Raw genomic sequence first — 16,284 nt, forward strand, 5'->3', positions numbered from 1 at the left:
TTAATCTCATTTTTGCCTTCCGGTTTTGAAATACTTCACAATCGAGTTATATGAACAAGGGTCTCCATGAACGGAGGGAAGAGGAATGTTGCTAGGGAAACGATACCGGCCTATGCCTATTAGAACTCCTTTCTTCTTTTTATATTTTTATTTATTTATTTACATTCTCTAAAGACGAATTTACTAACTATTTAATACTCATATTCATTCTGAATGGGTTTATTCCTTGATTATATAATATATTTCCTACTTTAAGATCATATACCGTTATGCCTTATGCTTTTAATACAAGAGTTTAACGTAAGCATAGGAAATGAATTCTTCCTATAAATACAAGAACATAATTTTTAATTACTATGAGAATGTTAAAGCAGTTATTTTAAAACATATCTCATAAGGAATCCTATTTCTGGTCATATATATATAATACGATAGTATCGATATTCTCAGTATTACAAGTTATTCCCTCAAATAATAATCTCAAGATAGTGAAAGTCATATCACTGAACTTAAGAATACTGTCAAACTTAGAGCTCGTTATTATTAACATCCCAGCTTCTTCACGCTCAAAAGTCGTACTTCTGTCGAATTAGCAGAAAAAAGGTTGGCCAGAATTCGGTTGAAAGAAGAAATGTTCAGCGACGTCGTTGCCCGGCATCTTTGTCGGCTTGGTGGCCATGATTCCTTTTACCATTTGTCTCAATTTGCCTTCTGTTCCTTAGGGGCAGGCCAATTTCGTGATTACGTAATTACGGTGATTCCTGCGTCGGTCATAACTGACCAAACTATACGGTTAATCGTCCCGGGGAACGCGTTACGCGGTCGCACAGCCACACGGTATAAAGATTGGAGGAGTCGCTAGCGTAAAATCGAAGGGCCTTGATTCGTCGATAGTGAAAGAGAAGAGCCGTCCTTTTTCCTTCGTTGAATCGAAGGATTCTCTTCTCGTCATGACGCTACGCAGTGATTGTATCTCCATCGAAAGACACCCTCAGGCGGTTTCGCTGCTTGGGAAACCTGCAACTAGCCATTTTTATGCTAAATAATTTGATTGCCTTTATCGCTCGCGCCTCTTAATGCCACCGATACCGCGTACATCTGACATTTTCTCGAGAATTCTCGCGCATACATACTTCAACGAGAATATCCTCTTTCATCTTTTCTACAAAGATAGAGATTTAGATTTACTGGCGACCATTTTTCAGGGAAGTCTTCTAAGAAATTTCTATATGATGATTAATAAGTAAACTGTGGGTGTTTATGCCATTTCATATTTTTCTGAATGTATTACAACTAAATAAATGGAACTTCGATAGACATTCCTTCTATTCATAAAACGTTGTCACTAACGCTTTACCTCGGATGTTTTATGCCTTTTTTCATGTTATATGTATCCTGTTTATATCACACATTCATAGTGTGGTAATAAGAGAAATACAGTGGCGAACGTACGAATAGGGAAATAGTAGGGTAATGCTTACTCGTAAATTCATGTAATTGTATTATGAAAAGATTTATCTCTATAAATAAATTTATAGATATGGAAGCATAAGCTTTCAAATGTACATTTAACGTAATTAAATTGAGCATTAACGTTTGTGGGAATTTACGTTGAGAATAGATTGAAGATTCTTTAATTGGTCTCGTGCCAAATTTCCTGGCTATTGTTATTATTTGATTAAATTTATGAAACCAAAGAATACCGTCTTTAATAGAATGAACGTGTATACTTGTAAAATTATGATTCTCACCGACTTGTAGCTCATTGTCTGTAATCCAATATTCTTCCCTTAGTATATTCTCATAGAACTTAATTTTTATGAACAATTCAAAACCATTATGATGTATACTTCTAACCAACAAGCGAAGGATAAGTGGATACTTTCTGTACACTTACTTAATTCTCATATTACATTTAGATTGATGATCTTCGTATTTTCAACTTTACTGAATTAAAATACCTTGATATATATTTAACTTTACATAGTTTATAATATGTAAATAGATTTTTCGCTACGTATGAAGAACAGAAGTTTGATGTATAGAATGTGTAGGATATTACGCTTATTCTTACTGGTAGTTTCATTTAAATATAGGTAATCGTATTTTTTTTTTTAATAATAAAAATATTTATATACGTAAATGTGCAAAATCGATCTAGAAACAAGCGGAACAGATAAGATAGAAGGTAGGAAATAGAAAAATAATAGACAAATAATAAAGTATTCTAAGGTTATTCTCTGAAAAGATATACAGAAGAAGAAGAGAAGTAAGCAAAGGCACACTCATTTCGTCGGAAATGAGTCACTTTGAAAATGATCTCTGCGGCTGTTTACATTAATGATGTGTCATTCTAATCTGTTCTTTGTATGCTTCACTTTGCTTCGGGCAAACTTATCGCATTCTACATATTATTATTCTCTTGGTTTTCATCCATACAAATATCCCCGCGGTCTTGGGATACTCTAGACGTAAGAATTTTCCTAGAAGCGTCATTTAACTTTAGAGTTGCAGAGTGAACTACATATTTAGATGAAATACCTGTATGACGTACGCAAGCGAAAATACGAAATGATCGTGTCTAAAGTAGTATACATATATCTCCGATTAAATATCTGCCTACGAATAGGTTGACGATAACGTAACTTGTTAATCAAGTCGTTTCTCAAGTAGCAGCACCTTTAAATACACAGAGCCAAAAATTAGCAAGTAATGAAATTGATTTCAATTAGCTAATTTAATTATTATTATTGTTGCTGTTGTTGTTCTTATTATACATATGTTCTTCTTAAATGAAATTTTATACTATTTGAAAATTACAAATCCTTCTCAGAAATTTAATTGAAATGTTGAAAAGCAGTTCTTAATGAACATTTATCGAACGAACAATTTAAACTATTATTAGAAATCGAGGAGATAATCTTGTAAACGTTGACACAGAAAAGGAGAAAGCTGTACGATAAAAATTGGGAGAACCCGACAGTTCTTTTTCTTGTTTCTTGATCGATAAATAGGGTGATGATAACGAAAGGGAAAGTTGGAGGTAACGAGTGTAACGATCAACGACTGAATCACCGACCTGACAAGGCAGCGGATGCGTGCAAAAGTTCATTTGTTGACATACCGCACGCATCTGATGGCTATACAGACCGTTAGACAAAAGTGGCCGACACTAAACGGAAAGTACACCCACGTGAATACGGTGTATGCGTGCAATAATCTTTGTCATTGTCTACTTATGGGCGGCTTTCTCGTGGCCGACGCGCACGGTCACCGAGAAAAAATTTCCTAGACAGGCAACGGTACCCGATGTCTGCGCGGAGTCAAGGTCGTACGATGTCCAGCGTTTCTTGCAAAATTCCTTGCTTGAAAAGCCTTGACTCTCTGAGCGTTTCTATTACCTGATATATAACTGTAATAGCGTGTAACTTAGTAGTTTTTACTGTGTAACAACAAATAGAAATTCTTACATATCTATGATCGAAAACAATTTTGAGAAATGTTAGTAGAAAAGAAACAGAAGTATAGGTAGAAAAGTTTTAAGTAGTTTTAAAAGGAACTGTAATAGTACAAATAGAGGTGAAGTTCTGGACTTAGTATAGTAATAGTTCTATTTGTTTTGGTCACGAAACTTAGACCTTTGAAGCTAAGATATTTTAGCAAACGATACAAATATTTGGACAAATAATAAGCAATTGTTTGAAACGGTACAGAGTTGCTTCGTAGTTCTCTCTTCGACGTGGAATCGAGTAGTACTTTTACGTGTTTATTACGCATGTACAATTCAATCTAAAGTAGACGCCTAAAATCCAATTTTTAAGCAAGAATTAGGAAAGCGTTTCTAATCTTCAAAGATAAGAAATTGGAACTTATGTAGATAAGTAAATTTGTTATCTTCTATGGAATTGAAATAGGATTTACAAATAATTTTTAGTAACAAAATAGTTTTCTTTAGAACATATCGATATTAAGAATAGTACTAGTTTCCATTTATTAATCGCTAAAATTCCAAGTTCTATTCCATGACCTAGCTTGCCAGTTCAAGGTCATTAGCCTTGAATTGAATGTAATGTCAAGGTTCCTCATGCGCTGAATACTTTCATTAACTATCTCGTCGGACTCACGAACAAAAAAGAAACCATTAAGACAACCATCCTCATATTCTACTTTCCAGGTATCACAATATATACATACAATATCTTCGCATCTTTCTCATGTAATATCTTTGCAAATCTCACCACTAAGCTGTTAAAATCCACGATCTTAAGTTCCCTACGTCTTCACGACCCCATTGAAAATCGTCTTTGTGACCGGTCTGTAGGAGCTTGGGCACGTTCTGGTCTTGTTCAGTATAGAGATAATTCATCATCTGGTTGGAGAGCAAGTTCAAGGAGACCTATAACGGGTTCGCCTAGCTCAAGGGAGAAAGAGAAAGACAGAGACATAGAGTTAAAGAAGGAAAAAATGAATTATAAAAAGAGAAAGAATAATATCAAGATGATTGGATTTCTATGGGTAAAGAGAGAGTCTCGCGTGAGCTCGATATACCGCGAACGTAGAACGCTCTGGCGCATATCTTTCGCGGACGATCTCATTGTTTCATGAGGTAAGGACACGGAAGCACGCGATCTCTGGCTAATAATACTTGCCGTCGGCCTAAACTCGGTTAAAGGGCGTCAGACTCGGGATGATCAGGTAGCCGGCCAACCAAGTTCTGCCTTTATTTTCTTCTCCCTCTCTTTATTCTTTCTACGTTCATTTTTTCTAGTCTGTTACACATCGTCCTTTTGTCTGTTGTTTCATTCTAACGTATTTCTTCGGGCTTTTAGAGAGTCTGAAATTTTCATTGAAGGAAGGGAAATATTTTCTTTGACTGATTTCTTACGCAAGTTGAATTAAAAGAGGATTAGAGTTTGATACAGTCATCTTACATAAACATAACAGAAAATTTATTAAATATCTATATATTTAGAACAAAAAAAGTTAAATAATTCCTAAGACCTGAGAAGTCCGATTCTCTTTGCGAATACAACCCTTGGTTATGTCCAATAATTTATAGTTCACATTTAACCTCACGATAAATAATTTAATCGCGATAATAAAATCACACTATTCGATATGAAACCATAGAATCGCGATCATGACGCTTGCCTCTCAAATGGCTAACGTATTATGCGTCTCACGTTTGCCATACGTGTGGTACGTGTACTAGACAGAGAAAGGGAAGAGAAGGCACGCAAAATGTCTTCTCTCTGGTGTGTGCACCTGCACAGATCGGCCGATGGATCGCTAGACTCGAGCCATAGATGTATGTTCCGTGAAAAAGCGACACGAGAATCGTTCTTCCTTTTGCAGTCTCAACGACCGAGTTGGCCAGATGGAATCATCCACCGATATTTTTTTTCTCGTAGAAAGATAGGTTTCCGCGAATCGAACTGGGTTTAATTTCATCGATGAGAGGATCTCTTTTAGATAGTCCTTTTTTCGAGTACTCTTGAAAAAGAAGGATACAGGATACGATATTGTTTTCTTTCTTTCTCTGTCGATACATTCTTTTCAGCGATTGTAGATCGGAATGCTTTTGTAGGTGATCTAAATATCTAAAACAGGAAATTGGAGAAGTTATATGTAGTAGTTAGTTATATCTATAAATTTAAATGTATCTATCTATCTAGTTATATAGCATGGAATTTGTATAACTATTGCAGACATTCTTAATTCGTTTCTTTGGAAAGAAACTTCTTTGAGTTAATTAATAATAAATAAACCGATTATATGATAAAATATGAAACCTCTTTTTCAAAGAGTCCTATATTTTAAAATAGTGATCTATAATATTTTACCATTATCTTTAAAGTAGAGATTGAATTTTGCTAATAACTATCCTCCATTTCACATTTTGCCCAAATTTTCTCTTGAAAGTTAATCGTCCATTATGCGTACCGCTATCGATATCGTCAAATTTTATTTCACTCAGAATCATTATAAAATTAGCATAGAACACGTCACACGCTTGAAAGTGCGACATGTTGTTGATTGTTCGTAGCTGAGTGGCAAACGTGGAAATTGACAGCTAATGAATATCAAAGAGATTTCGTAACGAAAGGTGAATTCCAATGCGAGAAATTCATCAACTTTCGTCAAATGTAACTCGGTTGCATATTTAAAGTGTAATTCGCTGATCAAACACAAGGAAAGATCCATGTCCTGGTGCCGCGTATGTAGGTCAGCTTGACGATATTCATGACGAACCATTAACTGACCATCTGCTTCGGAAGATGTTAAATAAAACCGGATTTTGTCGCATTTCCTATGCCGATAAATTGTTTCCCTGTAATCTATCTTTACAAACAAAGAAGTTCATCGTTCAACTATTAGTAGCTTAATTATTCTTGTTTAGATCCTTATTAATAGTCTGATCATTTTTTTTATTGAATTAAAAATGCATTATACTTAGCATATAACTTATACAACACTTTTCCCTCTCTATGGACTATAACTGTATCTGCTACTTTATTTAATTTTCATTGGTCATATCTTCTATTTCCAAGTATTTTATTCTAGCAGTGCCAACCAATGATCCACTTATTCTCAACAGCATCCTTTTGGCGGCAATTAATTTGTTATGATGTTTTATGCAAGTACTAGAGCTAACTATGACGTTCTGCAATGTATATTAATGCATTTTGTGCTATGTAATGCATTTTTGCATATAACTTATACGCCTCTGTATTAAAATTTAATTTAACAAGATATACGTTATTGGTTAAACGTGAAGATATAGCCAGATTATGGACAGATATTGGAAGCTTATTCAGCTTATTCAGCTTTCCGCATTTTTATTTTCATAAAATGTTGAAAGCAATTTGTATTACAAAGGGCTTTGATCTTCTCTAATTAACTTCTAAAGGACTTTAATAAGACTTACCTACATTGAACAGCAAAGAGAAAAACGCTGACTTTTCTCAAATGATTTCACTCTTAAAGGATGCTATTCTTATACGCTAATTAATATCTTTAAAGAAAACTAATTATAAAGTTTCCCAATAACCATAAATCAGACAGGGAACAAACTATAATACATCTAATTAGATCAATATCTTATGCCTTACGTGTCTTCTATCTGTGTGTCATTATATTCTACTATTGCATCATTCTATTGCCATCTATCAATTTATTATTAGTTCTTATTTCTTCCACCAGATCAAAGATGCTGCCCACAACAATAATTCTTTTCTGATGAGCAACAAAGAATCCAGTTATGGAGGATTAATTTATTGCCACCATAACCTGGATCACCTGACCAAAGAAAGGAGATGATATGATGGTTTAGATTTGAAGTACGATATTTTCTTTCTTTAAATTTTCTTTCTAGCTCTCCAATGACCGGTTTAATTAGAATAACTCAAATATGATGAATCTCAGCACTTATTACTGTAACAACAATTACTATATTTAAACGAATCAATCTAAACCTAGGGTGATATATGTGGTATTACGCTAGAATGTGATACTATTATAAATTATGTAAAACTCGGATGGCAGTAAACGAGTTAAATTTATCAAATTTTTAAATTTCCACTTTACAAACTTAAAAATCAATAGATATTATGCCGCTTTCCATCGAGTAATTCTGTCCATAGATCATAGGTATCCTATAATACCAAAGTAATACGTAATCTTTAAAGACCATAAATATCTCGAATACAAACCGCAGAATGGATCTTTCGGAACATAATCCAATATGAATAGTTAAAACTAGTGACGCGCAGAAGTTCGATCTACCTGGTGAAAATCCGTAGAATGCGTCTTAACGACACAAAATAATACTTTCTGCTTAATCGTTGGCGACGTGCGCGTAACGCGCGCGCAGCGTGTTACGTATTTGTGGTATGCGAGCAATCATTCTATTCCGACCAGACCGAGTTCTGCGTCGGGTCTTGAATTATTACGTTAACGCGAGTGTAGCCGGAGCTTAAATGCTGCGCCGGCGTAATAACCGGCGACACGTGCATGAATCGGAACGTTTCTGAGTTGAAATTCCTGTTTCGGCCGTTGTAGGTAATTGCATTTTGGAATAATAGAGACACACTAGAGATCGTTGTTGTTGATACATTTGAAAAGCGCGCCACTGTAATTGACTCGTGGTTGGTATGGTAAGATATATATGATACGTTGTTAACGAAGTGTGTATCGATACGAAATATAAAAAGAACTAGATTAGCGATTTTCAATCTTTCTCGTCTCGTGACACGCATAAACTAATTATTAAAATTCTGCGGCAAACCAAAAATACATTTGGTGCACAACAAGGCGTTCACATCGGACGGCTGTTGTTTTGACTATTGCAATTTTTTTATTTGGGGACTAAAAGGAAAAGTGGTTAGTGTCCCTGACTAAATAGTTAGGTACACTGGTTGGATATCGCTAGACTAGGTTATTCTAGGGGAAAATGTAAGTTGGAAGCACTTCAAATGTGCAGAATTTTGCTATTTTTTGTATCAATCTTCTTTGTCCTTGTTAATTGTTTCGTATTCGATATAATAATTCGTTTCTCAGTTGGCAAATTAACAAAATTTAATGAAAACATTATTACAAATGTCTCGAGCAAAAGTATTTATCTTCTTCTCTATTGTAAATGAGTTTTACTTATGAAATGAAATGCTACAAAATAATTGCAAAGAGGTACATGATAAAATATTAACAAAATCAATTAAAGTTATTATGTAAATCTTAACTTATACTTTACCAACATTTAACACCATTCTCCATTTAAAGTTTCATTAACATAATTACTATATGATCGTCAATATTAATGTCATTTTTATGACTCAATCCTTTAACTGCAGTGTGTAGATAGGGGTAATTAAAATTAACTGTTGTATTCGTTTGAGGTAGTTGCGAAATATTACTTCAATAACCGTATCGGTACTAACTGTGAAACTTCTAACGTTCTGCGTGCAGACGGTTTCAACTGCTTATACGACGTTGCCTCGATTCAACCTCTTAGGTTTTTCACATAATCTGTGATTGTTAGACTGTGAATATTTATACATTTGTAGGAAACATCAAAATGTAAATATCTAAAATGTATAGAATGCACGTAGTATAAACAAATACATAAAATATGTAAAATAAATAGCTCATTATTACATTTAGTAGGTAGACCAAATCTCTACGTAAATTTCACTTTTTTAGGCTTCTATAAAAATATGAAATTAAACAAAAATTCACAGTTTAGTGATCGTTTATTTTCAACGAAACGAAAGCATCAAATTTTCCAAATTTCACGTGTAGACCAATGCAATAGAGAGATTCACAGTGATTCGTGTTTTTCTCTGTTATTGCCACGCATTTTTATCATACGAAATCTCTATTCGTTCCCGACGCGCACTTGTTATTTTTATGATCGAAATTAACGGGCAATAAATAATGTCGTTACGCTTCCGTCGCGTACGAGAGTTGGTTTTAACGCAAGAATAAGCTAGGTCGTAGTCAAATTTTGTTCCACGAAACCTGTTGATCTGGGAATGCATCCAAAATGTCGAAGGACGTGAGACGATAGACTGCATTCATTGATTTTTTATGACATTTTCTGACGACAAAATAGTTTGAGTAATACGTTTTAACAATAGCCATTGACGATCATTGTACAAAAATAAGCTACATAGTCTAAAGTTATCGTGCAATATTATTTGGTAAAATTATTTTTAATGAAACATCTACTAGAAAATCACATTTGCGTTTAGAATTACAGTTTTAGAAACTCAATAAATGATGTCAATATGCACCTAATTAAAGATAATTCTGGTCAAGTAAATTTTATAAATTCTTAATACTGTATTTGATGAAGTTCTGGCTACGAAACGATCTAGTTGATAATTTACAATATTTTTATCACTTGTGTAATAATTAGTAGGGAAGTATCTTTATACAACTTTTCGTTAAATTTGTTTACGAAAGATTGCAATTTTGCTTTCTAAACACTGATGAATCTTAACCGGAATATTCTATCGGAATTATTCGATTCGATGTGAAGAAATTCAAAATGAAATCCTCATCTTGCAATTTTATATTTTATTGTTTTTGATATTACAACGAATACTTTTCAGACTATCCTAATACAAACCATTTTCATAACCATCAAGAGATACGTATATAGTGATACTTTTTTAAATTAACGTTTGAATACGTTTATACACGACGATTTACACAAGAAATTAATGTCGTGCTTGTAACTCAATCTACTCGTAAACACAGTCGTAAATTCATGCAAGTTTTTCCGCTAACAATAACGATATACGATCGACGGTCCTATGTAGAAGTGAACGGTAATTAACGATTTCCACGATTTGCCGGTTCTACCCCGGTAAATTTCGCATAGTTTCCACGTAGTCGGAGCGCCATTAAGGCGTCTGGAAGGAAACGTTAGCAGTCGAGTAATTAATTTCGTATTAGTCATCGGAGTCAGTGAACTTGGTATCTCGCCGGCCGACAACGGCTGCTTTTTCGTTTCGAACAAACGGCTGCCTCCGCTCTGTTGGGTGTTTTCTTCCGCGCCTCCTAACGAATTGCCAATCGAAACAACTTTCAATATCAATTTTTATTCGTATAAAATTCATGTTAAGTAGCGTCCTGAAAAATTTGAGAAGGATTTTATACTCCGAGAATTATAATAATATAAAATGTGATACTGAAATCTTATTATGTTTATTGATGCTATTCTGATACGATATTTCTAAAATAAAATTTTTCTGTAGGAAATGTTACTATATTTAAGAAGTAAAATATAGTATATCGCTGTATCGTGTATCATTCCGAATAGTTGGAAACGTGTCAACGCGTTAATCGTACTTATCGAAATAAATATTGAACTTATTTAATTGTAGCTGATAATTTGTAGCATTTTACGGATTTTCTTCTACTTCTCTTATTACATATGTTCTTATACATTAAGATGCGTATGTTAAAAAACTTATTGCTTTTAAAATTCTTACATGCGTCATATTTGAATATTATAATGATTAAAACGTCTACCTTGATACACGTATGTCTTATTTTCTACGTTTTATTTATTAAAAATTACTATTTTTCATTCAACATCACCTTCTATGAATATTATATAATTACTTGCAAACGCAAAGAACGAATTTAGACTGCGTCAGTTGAGAGAAAAGAAATAAGAAAAATATGACTCATATATATGGTGGTGCCTACAAAAAGGGGTGCATCGTTTAAGTTTAAGCCATTCGAGGCTACGAAGTTTTACATATTACAAAACGATTCATAGCAGCTGGTTCATTTTTATGTCCTGACGATCCTGTTCGCAAACCACTCGTTTTTTTACTTTAATCAACTTTGATCTGAAACCAACGACAGTTTTCAGTTTCATGCACTTTATTCTAACGTACATACTTTCATACATTTATATTTACTTTTTTCGTAAGATGCATATATTGCGTAGATACATAGTAATAAGATATACGTGGTATACCATTGGATTTTATTGGATTAAAGGTTAAACGAAAGTGTTAATTTCTGCTGAAAACTTCCATATACGTAACTTGAAAAAAGAAGAACATAAACTTAAAGAGAAGATTATTTATGATTTATGAATAAGATATATTAATTAAAAATTCTATCACTCGATGGCAGTTTCGTTAAAAAACGAAAGTTGATTTACATAAGATTGAATTCGCTATTGGAATTCGATTAGTTAAGAATATTTTCTTCTTCTTTTTACTTAGAGTCGATAAAAATCACTGTGAAATAGGCATTGTGCGTGAATGATCTTTTCATAGAGAGAGAAAGAATTAACGGTCGCGAGGAAGTCACGATTGGTGTTCACTAGGTTTTGCTGCGCGTTTACCGACTGTGTAATTTCAAATAAACCACCACGTCTTTTGTAACTTTCACTGCGTACTGCTCATGGTTCATAACGCCCTTATCAGATTGACTTTCTGTTCCGCGAATCGCCGGATCGATAAGAAAAATGCGGACGAAAATAGTCGTAAATAACCGATCGTTACTTAGGTATTTTATTTTTGATATTCCTTCTCCTTTTCTTATTGGAATCTTAGAGTATCGCAATTTTCTTGTATCAAAATTTAGAGGTAAATTACAGAGTTTAATGTTTATATTAAAACTCTTTCATTATAATCACATCTAATCAATGTACTTAGATGCGAAGGGACTAGACAAAATAGTGCTTCATGAATGGCTTGTAGATTGTTGAGATTGTTTGACAGTAATTAGTAGATTGTGAATGTTTATATGTTTATGGAAAATTGAAAGATATAAAAATACACGCAATGCATATATTAGGTACGTAAAATATATACAATATCTGAAATATAATAAATGTAACAGAGCTTGAAAAAATTTGAATTTGCATAAGCATCCACGATCTAATGATTTTGCTAAAAACAATTGTTTCTAACAAAATGTTAAACGAGCAAGAAACATATGTAATAGTGCATCAATGTTTTTCTTTAAATACATATCTTATGTAGTATATTAGAGCTTTTTGTCTCATTTGTTGAGCGATATAACTGTAGTGTTTTTGTATATAAAGCTTACTAATCTCGCTTTCTTTTTTCTGTTTCAGGTAAGTTTTTGACCATTCGATCGAAGGCAACACATATTTACTCGCCCGATTACATTAGGTACGCCTATATCTTTACTTAAATCCTCTGTCGTATTTAGATTTCTACATAATTAAGCGCCTATCATGTTAATATCATCGAAATGACTTTAGAATTTCGAAGGCGTCATAAGAAATTACCTGGAGCGTTTGAAAAGTTTGTAAAATGTTTATGCAGAAAAAATTCTACATGATAACGTTGTTCTCGTGCAACAAAGTATTCAAATAACGTTGGCCGGCCGGTCACGATACGTGACTTCATCAACGAATGTCGAGGAGAAAATATTTTCAACGAAGAGTGTTATTAAAAAGTACGTTCTCTCTATGCAGACGAACTGCGATATAGCACGCATACTTTTCCCTTGATGTGAAAAACTTGAACGTGCCTCCCAATGTTGTCTGCGATAGACTTATTTACAGGTTTTTATCATATCCATAGCTTCCTAATTTCGTGAAACAGTTTCGTCGAATTTCAATCAAGTTTTTGTTAGGAATCTTCTCATAAATTATCCTCGTGCATTTTGTACTTGAAACACGGACAGGGAAAGAGCATGGTCAATCGGAAGGTAAACGTGTTGGTATTGTACACTCGCTTGCCTCGAGGTCGACCTTGCTGGTACAACGATCTGAAAGTAATTAATTGTGTTCTTCGGCGTGAAATCCTACTTTGTATTCCGTGGCTCGCTTGGTATCGTTGAAATTGTCCTCGATTAGTCAGTCTATGAACGTTTCCAAAAACATATGGCTGGGCAGAATATTCAGATTTCTATAGTCTGCTCTTGATCTCTTCTTTAAAATTCAATATCGATTTGACTAATTTTTTCCCGATGTGTTTGAAGCTATTAGAATTTTATATCCTACAACTTTTAGGATCTAAAAGAAAGTTCAATTATCGATAATAGATATGATACAGAGAGCTACTCAAATGTAAAATAACCTAAAGTTTAGAACATGAAGTTATTGGTGTATGTATGTGTCGTATGTCTCTCGGTGAAATACGAAAGGAACAGCAGAGCGTGTCACACCGTGTTGCGTGAGTGCGTAGTGTACGTAGTGTACGTATTTTCTCAAGGTGAAGAAACGGAATGTCCGGTATGCGCTGGCAAAGAGGAACTCTTTCGCAGAGGGATGAGCGAGCCTGACGACTGGTTCCCTCTTACCTGCTCCCCTCTGCCACTTTTCTTTTCCCGTCCTCTCTTGACCATTAAGGCCGTACGCGCATGCGCATGCGCATCCACGCGCATCCGTCGATGTTTAGCGATGGGACTGATTCGATTTGTTCTTGAGAACTATAAATGATGAAAGTTTACCGATTTTTTACTTGTTATTTCTGATTTTTCCACATATGGACGTTTATCGACATATGGATTATTAATATAGAATTTTTAATCAGTTAATTTTATTAGTACTTTATTTTATTATTATGTTATTTTTCTGCTAAATTCATCTTCATGCTAAAAACTGTAGTATATGTGTATAGTTGGAGACAAAAATTAGTGGATAGGTAATGGAAACAGATATCAATGAAGTTTAGCCGAATTAGTACTAGTGTTATATACTTAAATTTTCTTTCTATATATCTTTATAGCATATAAATTATTTAGTAAATAATTAGAATTAATATTTAAATTTTTATGTGTACAAGCCATATTTCACGGAACTTCATTACTACCTATTTCTACTACATCCACTTATTTTTGTCGTCGACTGTGCATGAAATATAAGTATGCAAAATAATAACAAATGTTAATTCCAGATAGATAAGTAATATGTTAAATAGCATTTACTAAAATAATCAAACATTCAATGCTGGTAATGCACACGAGGATATTGGTCCCATCGCTAGATACATGCACGCCAGCGCTGCGTGAAACAGTCAGTGACGTATCAGGCGAGACAGTAATGGAAGATATCGAGCACTTTTGAAAGTTTCATTTTTTCCTACTTCAAATGTAAAAGTATGTTTAATCTTCCTAGAATGTCGTACACAATAACCTCTTTCATGTGAAAGTCATATCTATCATAATTTCAATATGTAATGTTTCCCAAATCTATTATAATAATACAAAAGTGTTGAAATTTACTATTCTAAATATACAAATTGCCACTTTAAAACTGCCACTTATAAGCGAGTAAACTACTCGATACTATGATGCAGCTTTATTGGGCAACTAGTTGAGCGTGCCGCGAAGTGTAAAGTTGATGTAGGAAAAATGAATTTCTAGATGGAGTTAACGGCGTGTTTGAAACCGAGAAGCGGACACTCCGCTACTGCGTGAGAGTAGTTCGAGTATCTACCTGTACGGTCTCTATATCTGTTACCATGTTCACTGACTGCATGCATCTTGGCCGTGAAGCAGTAAACGGGATTAAAGCGAGTTGCAGTCCTAACGCACGGTAAACTTTATCGGCTCGCTTCATCTACTCGCTTCTATGACTCTCTTTTATGGCAAATTTGTTGCCGCATGTTGGCCATGGAATTCAATTAAACTCGTGTACGTTGATCGTTACACGTTAAAACAACCTTGAAAATGTTTTATCAAAGAAACTAGCAATTCTGTGATGACTTTCAATTGGAAATTTCAAATTTGTCGCGGTAGAATTTCATTAGAATATGATGTGATTTCACTAGAAAAAAAATTGGTAAAAGCTATAGGAATTTCTCTTATTTTATTTGTAATTACTATAGTAATACTATCTATGTATAAGTCCTTTTTAGATTTTTATTTGGTGGATTCAAGGAAAATAATAAGCATAAAAAAATAACAAAACTACTAATTGATCTTGTACGGGCGTCACTTATGGAAAAGTAAAAAGATATCGATTGGATGATGATTTTTATCATACGTTGGTGCTCCCAAGAGAAAATATCTCTTCGGTGTACTGTTCGCAATCTACGGCAACGAATCTTTGGTGGGCCCCTTCTGGTCTCGGTAAAAAGAAAAAACTTTATCGTATTTGTAACGTGAATCCGTTTGCTAATAGAGCGTAACATTCATGCGAGATCTTGCAACTGACGCTGTTTGCCCTGGCATGGTATGTGGGACATCCTGATTCCTCTCAGGACCTGCTGTGGGATGTATTAACATAAAAGAAAGTTCGGTCCATGTCATATCCTGCGAAGATGCTCTATCCTTAATCCGCTTCGCACTGTAATTTTTTTCAACAACAGTATGCCCTGTCTGCTGCATTTCGAAAATTTGAAACAATATTATAATAATAAGTGGCATTTAATATTCTAAGTTTAAAAAATTAAAAATTTGGAAATTTATTTCCTTGGGAACTTCAATAATTTGGTATAAATAAAATTACACACTTAATTGTTAGAATACTGAAAAATATTATTAAAAGTATAAAATTATACTTAAGTAGTGGCTGTATGAGTAGAAATTTTGAAGACAAAATAAAGGTACAGGAAGTTGTGAGATAGTAATGTTAAATATATCTGCCCAAGGAAACAAGGTATTGCTTGAAATTAATCATCAATTAGGGGACTAACTGTGCTAGATATTCCAAATGATACGGTGTTATTAGACATTATCGATGTAATATAAGAAACACATTGGCATCTCTTAAGTAGTCAGGATTATCTTACAAAGTATCTCGTGTTACATTTACTTTTGTATGAAATTAGTGTCTAA

At 33.9% G+C, this 16,284-nt stretch overlaps 1 protein-coding gene and 1 long non-coding RNA gene across 8 annotated transcripts in view; one reads left to right on the forward strand and one right to left on the reverse strand.

The window, feature by feature from the left end:
- Nucleotides 1-16,284, forward strand: part of LOC122566351 (protein alan shepard) — a 45,720-nt gene that overhangs the window by 8,257 nt on the left and 21,179 nt on the right. The window lies entirely within an intron of this gene.
- Nucleotides 287-7,197, reverse strand: LOC122566355. Of its 2 annotated transcripts, none has more exons than XR_006316477.1 (4): nt 6,929-7,197; nt 5,844-6,664; nt 4,239-5,600; nt 287-1,017 (listed from the first exon to the last, which is right to left on the reverse strand). It is a non-coding gene; the product is annotated as an uncharacterized LOC122566355 (long non-coding RNA). The 2 variants fall into 2 exon arrangements; XR_006316478.1 differs by having other exon boundaries at nt 287-1,023.

Source organism: Bombus pyrosoma, linkage group LG3 (assembly GCF_014825855.1).
Source record: "Bombus pyrosoma isolate SC7728 linkage group LG3, ASM1482585v1, whole genome shotgun sequence".
NCBI classification, from domain to species: Eukaryota; Metazoa; Arthropoda; class Insecta; order Hymenoptera; family Apidae; genus Bombus; species Bombus pyrosoma.